Source organism: Capricornis sumatraensis, chromosome 1 (genome assembly GCF_032405125.1).
Source record: "Capricornis sumatraensis isolate serow.1 chromosome 1, serow.2, whole genome shotgun sequence".
Taxonomy (NCBI): domain Eukaryota; kingdom Metazoa; phylum Chordata; class Mammalia; order Artiodactyla; family Bovidae; genus Capricornis; species Capricornis sumatraensis.
This window is the reverse complement of record NC_091069.1, coordinates 182471513-182481381: the sequence shown is the minus strand read 5'-3', so window position 1 is coordinate 182481381 and position 9869 is coordinate 182471513.

Sequence of the window (9869 nt, the reverse complement as noted above, 5' to 3'; positions counted from 1 at the left end):
TTATACATATTATATGTTTTAAATGGTAAATATTTTTTGGACACACAATCTAGGCACTCCCAATAAGGCTTACAGAGAGGGTGCATCCTTTCTCCCAAACATATTAAGACAGCTCAGAATGGTTTTGACAATTTCAGACTACAGAGAGAAAGCTCTGCTTTTTGCTTTTCTCAAAATAATCCTCAGACCAATGATGAAGAGGCCCAGAAGCACCACATTAGCCTTGACCCTCTTAATTTGTCATGCTGTTTTGCCTCCTCATCAAATACTCTCAACCACAATGAAAAATCAGTATTTTACCTCAACTATCTCATTCACAAAATGGCAATTAAAATAATTTTTCCCTCTATGGAATCATTGGTCAGTGAAGTGGCAAGGTTACTGAATGTCCATAACTATAGGAGGACTTACTGAAAATAACCAATGACACTGCCTTTTGAGCAGCACCATCTTCAAAACTCAAGTTGAATTTCTTTTATTTCTAGAGATATACTAAGAGTGGTTACTCTTCAGGGATGTTAAAAAATCAACACATTATATTTGAGTAGGAACTAATTGCTATTAAAAGTTAAGTAACTCCTAGAAATTGGGGCCACAACCTTGCAGTTTCCTGATGTATTGAGAACGTTATGACACTGAGATTAAAATAATTAAATTCAGTTGGTTTCCACATATATCCCATCACCTTTGCAACTCTGGGTTATCACCCATTTTAATATTTCTGAATTTAACCACAACACATGTATGACATAAAAATCATATACGAAGTTCATTTTTCCTATAAATTTTACATATGTTTTAGACCATAAAAACTCCAGAGAGTTATTAAACTATGAAAAGGGAGTTGAATTAATGTTTCCTGAATCATTGCTATGTGAAATCCAAATTAATATATTATGTCCTTTACTTAATAGATTTTATAGAGCATCAAAGGGTTCCCTAGTTGGTAAATTATCTGCCTGCAATGAAGGAGACCGAGGTTCAATCCCTGGTTAGGGAAGATCCCCAAAACTGTCCTTATTATTAAAACCTAAAGATAGTAACATCGTAAAAATATGTTGAGAAAAGAGTTTAATATCATACATTTTTCTCTTTCCCTTTCTTTAATCATTGTGGGTTCACCTGCTCAACCATAGTTTCTATTCTTTACTTCCTGCCACTATCACCAAGATTTCTCAGACATTTTTTGACTTCCTCGTGTAAAGTTTCATGTTTTTATATTCTAAGAATAATAAAGGCTATCAAAATATGTTTTTAATTTCCATTTAACTTTTCAAAATTATTTTTGCTGTGTTATTTCTTATTGTCATAATATTCCTTTGAATTAAACAGGAGATGTAACGTGAATCATTTAATAGATAACATGAATAATTAAATAATTTTCACATAATAATGCAATGAAATCATTTGAGATTCAAGAATATAAAGTCTCCTTCAACCTAAATCATTTTTGTAAATGAATGAGAACACAGGTTTTGAGAGGAATCTGATTTGCCCAAAATTTTACACACTTTTAGACAAAGTAAGCTCCAGGTCCCAGCCTCTGGACTTATAAGCCAACATTCTCTTCATAGTCCATAAGATCTGTGTGCTAAATTGTTATTGCTGACTTCACTGATTATCCATCTCTTAAACAAACAGAAATAGTATCTCAGACTTTATGAAAATCTTTGTTTCACTTCTGTGGGAGCTGATATACACTCTTTTGGGGCAGTTTTATTTGTGGGTTTTCACCTTCTGGGTTTCACTGTAAGTCATCACACTAATAATGAAACTGGTACTAACATGGAAGTTTTTCTTGGTTTGAGGTCAAGTCTAGGTACAGCTGCTGTGTGTTACATAGTTTCCAGAACAAATGTTTGTCTCTTCCTGATACACATTTTGGAAAGGATGCTAATCTGCTTTTTACACAGTGTCCTCCTCAAATTGTTAATATATTGGACCAAAGTTTTGAGTTTTTAATAGGTTTCAGTTCTAAGCAACTCAAATTCAGAGTGGTAAGGCATTGTAGCTTCTCTAGCTGCAGTTAGCAAAGCCCTAGGACTCTGCTGTTGAAACAGGATACCAACTTAATGAAATGTGGTAAATATGATCATTAATTGTGCTACCCCTTGCTGCCACAGTACCTTAAGACTTTTAAAAATGTAAAACACATGTTGTTGCATTATACCGACAATTTCTATTTTAGAACAATATTGATACACTGTCATTCATATAAGCAACATACCTCTCAAATAACAGAAATATTATGTTTAAATACCAGCATATATTTGGATCCTTTAAAAAGAGCAAAATATACAATTATCAACATGTTAACAACAAACAGAAAGTAGTAATCAAATTTTATTTATCTTTCCCTTGTAATGGCAACATCCTTTGACCTAAGATTGGAAACTCAAAGGAAATAAAGGTAGGAGAAGAAAGGAGGTGTGGTTTCAGCATAAGCACCTACTTGTTATATTTAAAATACACTTTTTAATAAATTTTTATCTGAAATTATCATTTTGCATTATTGTCTCTGCAATAAAAGACATGGCAATTTTAAAAAAGCTATAATGAAACCTCATGTAATTAAAGTTTTAGCTCTTCTCAATTCAAGTTGATGGATTTCCCCTTATGCAGAGGTCTCATTAGCTGTAACATTTTCAACTTTCATTTTTGCAGACACAACTTCCTTGGGTGAAATGTCACAGAAACATGGAAGATATTCTGGTGAAGTTCTTCACACACCTTAATGATTAAACTTCTAAGGAAACTTCTGTCATCCTTTCCAGAGCTTGAACTTCTGTTCATCACATCACAGTATTGTTATAACTTCAATTAAATTGTGCAGATAATTTCAATGCATGGATATTTTTAAAATATATATTATAGGTATTCATGAATGGTTACTATACCCCAAACATTACTTTTCTAAGGAACACAATACAGTGAAATAGTTTCTGTGTGCCTTTACGGTTTACATATATGAAATTGAGGGATAATAACTAAAGACTGACTGATTTATTTCAGTAGAATTTAGGTACAATCCATTCGATCATCACTGGGGAACAAGGAAAGACGATGCTGTGTATTTTCTCTTGAAGACTTTTACTCCTCTCTTATCTTTTGTCTGTGAGCCTCTTGGGTAATGATTATGAAATTAGGCTTCTTTTACATTCAAATGTCAGTTCGGTTCAACCAAATAAAACACAAATCCCAGTTCCAGATATGAGAGAAAAACTCTCTGAGCAAGAAAAAAACAGCAGTAATTAAGCCCATAAAATTTATTCTCCCAATAAATTGAGAAACACTGCAGGTCAGAACACACTGACTTAGAATCAGGAATCGAAGAATATTATTCATTTGCTGAGTTTGGCTATCTTGCGTCCCCTAACAACTTTCCATTTCTCTAAGTTATAACTTACAGTTAATTAAGAGTAGTGGTGGCTGATTAGGAGAGCTATTTACAGAAATACTAGATGAAATTGTGGGGGAAGTCAAATAGGAAACCACCAGAGCTCTTGGGGCCAGTTCAATTCACCTAATTGAAGCACAGTACATTTTAGCACATTACAATAAGCAGTCTTCTTAATGTTAACCACCCATCTATGAATCCATTTAATCTGTTTCATATATTGTGTTTAATAAAGCATTGAAGAGTATAATATATTTGAGAATGATTTCTTTAAAATGATTCAAATTATTTTTAATTCTCCTGTGAAAGCACAAGGTTTGGTATTCTGGAAAGCCGTCCTCAGCAAAAACTGCACTGTTGCTGTAATTTAAGTGCATAAATCCATTGCACATTGTATATGCTTTAAAAACATACAGAGAATTTATCACTTGAACAAGAGATTTAGCATAAATTAGCAGAAGTTTAAAAAGCCTCTAACACTTCTTTAAACTCTAGTAATCACTGTCAAGCAGACCTGATATGTGAGGAAAAAAAAAAAAAAATTTGACCAGTAGAGAAAGGTTTATTTTAGCTAAAAAGGAAGAGTGTAATGAGAAGGTTCAGTTACACTGGAAGAAGAGGAGAGAAGTGAGTAGTTGTTGATCTTAACTAAAAATAAATCAACATACCATCCAAAGAATAAAATAAACTCAAACATAGAAATGAGCATATATAGTTAGCATTGTACACAAAGTGATTTTGTATGTAGTTTCTTTAGGGGAGAAATTTTCTAACTGCTGAAAATCTTTACATTTAATTTAGGAAAAAAAAACTGAAAGTTAATTATTCTTTGAATTGTAATGGAGGAACCTTAGCAAAGAAGAGTAAATTTTGAGAAAGCTCACAGATTCTTTGATTTCTGTTCATACTCTTACACTAGAAATTTAGCAGTGGTACACAGACAAAGATCCTGCAGGACTTACTATTGTAAAAAATTATTTAAGTTGTAATTTATCTTGCCCAACTTTGTGATGATTTATAAAAATGTATCCTATTCCTTAGCAACTCTTTCATTTTTCTTTCATTTGGATATTTGTCAGACTCTGCCTGCAATGCAGAAGACCTGGGTTCAATCCCTGGGTCAGGAAGATCTCCTGGAGAAGGGAATGGCTACCCACTCCAGTATTCTTGCCTGGAGAATTCCATGGACAGAGGAGACTGACAGGCTACAGTCCATGGGGTCACAAAGAGTTGGACATGACTGAGTGATTAACACTCCACTCTATTCCAATCCAACTGGGTGCTGCTGCTTCACGCTTTGACGAAAGGTATTAAAACCTAGCGTCCCTAAAAATTTCTCATGGCAAAGATTTAAAGTTGGATTAAACAAATTGATTTCCTATCTTCTTTAATTTTTAAATTCACAATTATGCTTATGGGCTTCCATTTTAAGTAAAGTAAGAAGACACAATATATTGATTTACACTTTGTTCTAATGTGTAATGCATTTGTCTCATAGCATATACACCAGACGTACATGAAGAAAAAAAGAAAGATGTTTTCTCTATTTGTAACTATTTGATTTCATATTTTAATTTCTGCAGCTACTTTATATAGAGTAGAACAATCGTGAGCAGTATTCTAGTTTAAAATAAGATATTTGTTTAACATATCAGGAAATTAAGTCATAATTTCTCTTAAGAATATGATGTCATCTCATCAATTTGTATAATGTATTGTGTATTACTAAATCCAGCTATATGTCATTGAAAGTCACCAGCTTGAAGGGACTTTTCATCTAGTTTCAAGGAAATAGATTATCTTTTCTTCCTCTTTGTTCTGTGTGAAGCTTCATGTAGAAGTGAATAGGGATTTCTGAATATTGGTGTTGATTACATAACTAATTTTTCATGGGGGATGTTAATTGCTGACCACAAAAACAAAAAATATCTAGGGAATTCTACCTTTACTTTACAGAATTAAACTTCTTAAGGCAAATTTTTAAAAATAACAAATTATAAGAAAAACTATTAATGACTTTCTCTAAAAAGAAAAAGTATCAAACTTTTTTAATAACATTACTCATAAAGTTTAAAAATGCTTAAATATCATTCAACTGCACCAAAGTTAATAAACATGAGATGATGAAAACAGGCATTTTTTCTTTGTTTACAATAATATCATGCTTGTGTTCACAGCAGATGTAAATATGGGAGAAACATTCAGGCATTATTAAGCAACTGTATATTTATGTACATTCAAGTGGCTCCTAACAAGTTTATTTAAAGCACTACAGGTATATTACTCAACTTGTTCTGTTTATGAATTTTTTAATTGTTTTTCACTTAATATCGCTCATTCTAGGTCATGAGATAGTTTTATTGTTAAGACCCACACAATTAGCATATGTAGATAAATTACATTTCCCCTGTACTGTGATATAAGGGAATGCCCATTGATAGTCTACCATTGATATTTTTTAATTACAAACCTCCTTTGACAATTTAAAGGTACCATCAGACATAAAGAACAGATTTTTGGACACAGTGGAAGAAGGAGAGGGTGGGGTGATTTGTGAGAATTGCATTGAAACAAATGCATTACCATCTGTAGAACAGACCACCAGTGGAAGTTTGCTGTCTGACACAGGGAACCCACGTCCAGTGCTCTGTGACAACCTAGAGGGGTGGGCTGGGGAGGGAGATGTAAGGGGGTTCAAGAGGGAGGGGACATATACATACCTGTGGCCAATTCATGTTGATGTATGGCAAAAAGCATCATGATATTGTAAAGTGATCATCCTCTAATTAAGAATTTAAAAAGAAGAAATTAAAAAATTAACTGTCTTTCACATTAGAAAAAAAAAAAAAAAAGACAATGTTTCCGTGTCACCACAGGTGGCAAATAAAAGTTAAGTTGGATTCCCAGCCTTGAATTGATTAAATAAGTTTGTTCAGACATAAGTAAGAGCAGTTTAATGCGAAGATGTGAGAAAGAAATTAATGAAAAAAGAAAAAACCTCAAAGAGTTTTTATGATTTGTCTGATGTTTTTAGTACACTGAATCTAGTCTCTCACAGACATGCTAAAAGTCTCAATTTCTGATACTGTGGTGAAGGCAGAGATAAGAATTATGGGGCCCAAAGGCAAACTGTTATGTAAGAAAATTTTCTTAATATCTCTTTCTCAAACACCTAGTGCTACTTTTTCCTAGAGTCCGATAAACAAGACTTCTGCTCCCTAGTAATGCATTCGTTTGGTAGTAGGAGTCTTACTGACAATTATCCTAATGAACAGAAAAGAGATAGTAGCCAGAAGAATCACAAAAAAAAGAGAAAGAACAAAGATACATATTTTCCCCATAGATTCAGACAATATAATTTAATTTTCCAAAGCAATTTTTAAAATTTTTAATTGATATAGCTCAACAGCTTAGTCATCACTGAACAAAATGATATGTAGACAATGAATTTATGGAAAGCATACAATAGATACAGCACTCTCAACTTTAGCTCTACAGAGTTATTCTTATAGTCCATGCCATTCAAGTGCAACTAATTTGTCACTACGATTCACAACATAAACTTTAAGCATGTAACAAGCTGTATAAACTTTGCCACTATTTTTTTATGCTTGAAATAGGTTTGATCTTTAAATAGTAGAGTGGGGAGTTATATAACTTTTTCTAATGTTCTTATCCTTTTTTGCATCCAGAGCAAAAACTTTAGACACAATATTTCCAAAAACAAGCTAAAAAAGAAACAAAACAATTCTTTATTAGAAAGATTTTTGATAAAAGTATTACATTAAAATAAAATAGTGTAAGTATGCCTGAGTATGAGAAAGTTTTCTAAAACATATTTAGCAGTAGTCAGCCTCATATGGATCTTTAAATTAATTAAAATTAAATAAATTTTTGAAGATTCAGTTTCTCTAGAATACTAACCAACTTTTAAGTGCTCAATAGATGACCATAATAGACAGTGCAAATTAGAGTCCTTCCAAAGAACTTTCATTAAAGAAAGTTCTAATGAACAGCTCTGTTTTACATTATAATGTATGTAATACAATTCAAAAAAATACAACAGGCCATCCTACTAGATGTACTCCTCTATTTTAGAAGGGCTTCCCTGGTGGCTCAGCTGGTAAAGAATCTGTCTGTAGTGTGGGAGATCTGGGTTTGATCCCTGGGTTGGGAAGATTACCCACTCCAGTAGTCTGGCTGGAGAACTCCATAGACTATTCCATGGGGTCACAAAGAGTCAGACACGACTGAGTGACTTTCACTTTCTATTTAGAGCTGGCATAAATCACTTCATGGGAAATAGATGGGGAAACAGTGGAAACAGTATCAGACTGTATTTTGGGGGGCTCCAAAATCACTGCAGATGGTGACTGCAGCCATGAAATTAAAAGACGCTTACTCCTTGGAAGGAAAGTTATGACCAACCTAGATAGTATATTCCAAAGCAGACACATTACTTTGCCAACAAAGGTCCATCTAGTCAAGGCTATGGTTTTTCCAGTGGTCATATATGGATGTGAGAGTTGGACTGTGAAGAAAGCTGAGCGCCAAAGAATTGATGCTTTTGAACTGTGGTGTTGAAGAAGACTCTTGAGAGTCCCTTGGACTGCAAGGAGATCCAACCAGTCCATTCTGAAGGAGATCAGTCCTGGGTGTTCTTTGGAAGGACTAATGCTAAAGCTGAAACTCCAGTACTTTGGCCACCTCATGCGAAGAGTTGACTCATTAGAAAAGACTCTGATGCTGGGAGGGATTGGGGGCAGGAGGAAAAGGGGACGACAGAGGATGAGATGGCTGGACGGCATCACCAACTCAATGGACGTGAGTTTAAGTGAACTCCAGGAGTTGGTGATGGACAGGGAAGCCTGGTGTTTTCCAATTCATGGGATCACAAAGAGTCAGACATGACTGAGCAACTGAACTGAACTGAACTGAAGTCCCAAAGAGGACTAAGCAAATAAGCGAAATCATGATAAATATGCTTCTATTTACTAGAGGAAAAAGGAAGAGAATTTAAACTTCACTTTGCAAACCACCAAATGATATTTATGTAATTTGACTGTCAAATTGAGTCTCACATTCTGACCATAAAGTGATTCTTCAGAAAAAAAATCAAACTAATTCAAGCAGCATTTTAATATTTAAATGCATGAATGAGTGATTTAAATCTGTGGATTTTTCCCAATCAATTGTCTAACAACGTCAGCTTCATCTAATTAATTACAAATTTCTCTAATTTCCTTCAAACTAAATGTTTTATAAAATGAAGACCTTGGGGAGATAGGTCTTTGATTCACTATTGATTAATAGGATGCACAATAAAAATGAGTTGAAAACTCATAGGACAGTTAAGACACTTTTTGCCATAAATAATAAAAGTCTATCTTCTTGCCCAGATATCTCTCCCTAACTCCACTTACTCTTTAAACTGTGGCCTTAGTGCTCATCACCGCACATACACAGAGTGTTACGATAGTACTCAGAGTTTACTTTTCATTCCTAAAAAAGCCAGAGTTTTCTTTCAACAAAACACATTCAAATCCTATGAAAGCAGAAATTTATTTTCAGATAGTAAATTGAGGAGCTTGGTCCGCTAATCCAATATTCTTTTTATATTTTGGAAAGTCCCTTTCTGTCCCTTTGGATATCTTTGAATATCTCAATCAAGAAGGAAAATATAAATCTACACATATCCAAGACTTGCACCTCAAGAGCAGCTTGGTTCTGGTGCACTGGAATATACTTCTTAGTTGACGGAAATCTTCATGAATGATATCACCAGTCGAACCAACTCCTCAATGCTTATCTATCATTTATCATTTATGTGGGGGGTCAAGGGGGAAACACCCTAGCCAGCATTCTTCTATCCCTGTTTTTAGCATGATGCTTGGTGTTGGACAGCTGTATCTTTAATGAAAGGAAGGATTTGCCAGGTGTCTGTCAAGTATATATTAAATGATTAAACAGATAACATTATTTCACAGACATTTAAGATATTCTAGCTTTAAGGTGAACCTCTGAGTTCATTTCACCTTCATATATTGTTATTCATGGTAGACTGTTTCTAGTTATCCCAATAAAAATGACAGATGTGATGTGGATTGCTCCTGTCACCTAACCTGGGCATCTAATTCATATGTTTATCACTACAAATATTTATTTTGTTCCTATTACATGCATAAATGCTTTAATATCTCCTTGCTTAAAAACAAACACAAAGCTTCCTTGACCCCTCCAAGTTACTCCAGCTAATATTCTAATTTTTACTACCTTTCAAACCAAAATTTCTCAAAAGAGTTGTCTGTTGTTAGTCATTTCTGTTGTTTTTCATATTCTCCTTAACCAAAAGTCCATCAAATAATTCTTGTCAAAATAGTTAAAACCCTTCCCATTGCTGTTCAGATGGAAAGTCTCAGCTCTCATTTTACTGAACCTACAATAGCTTTAAGAACAGCTGAACTATGTCTTC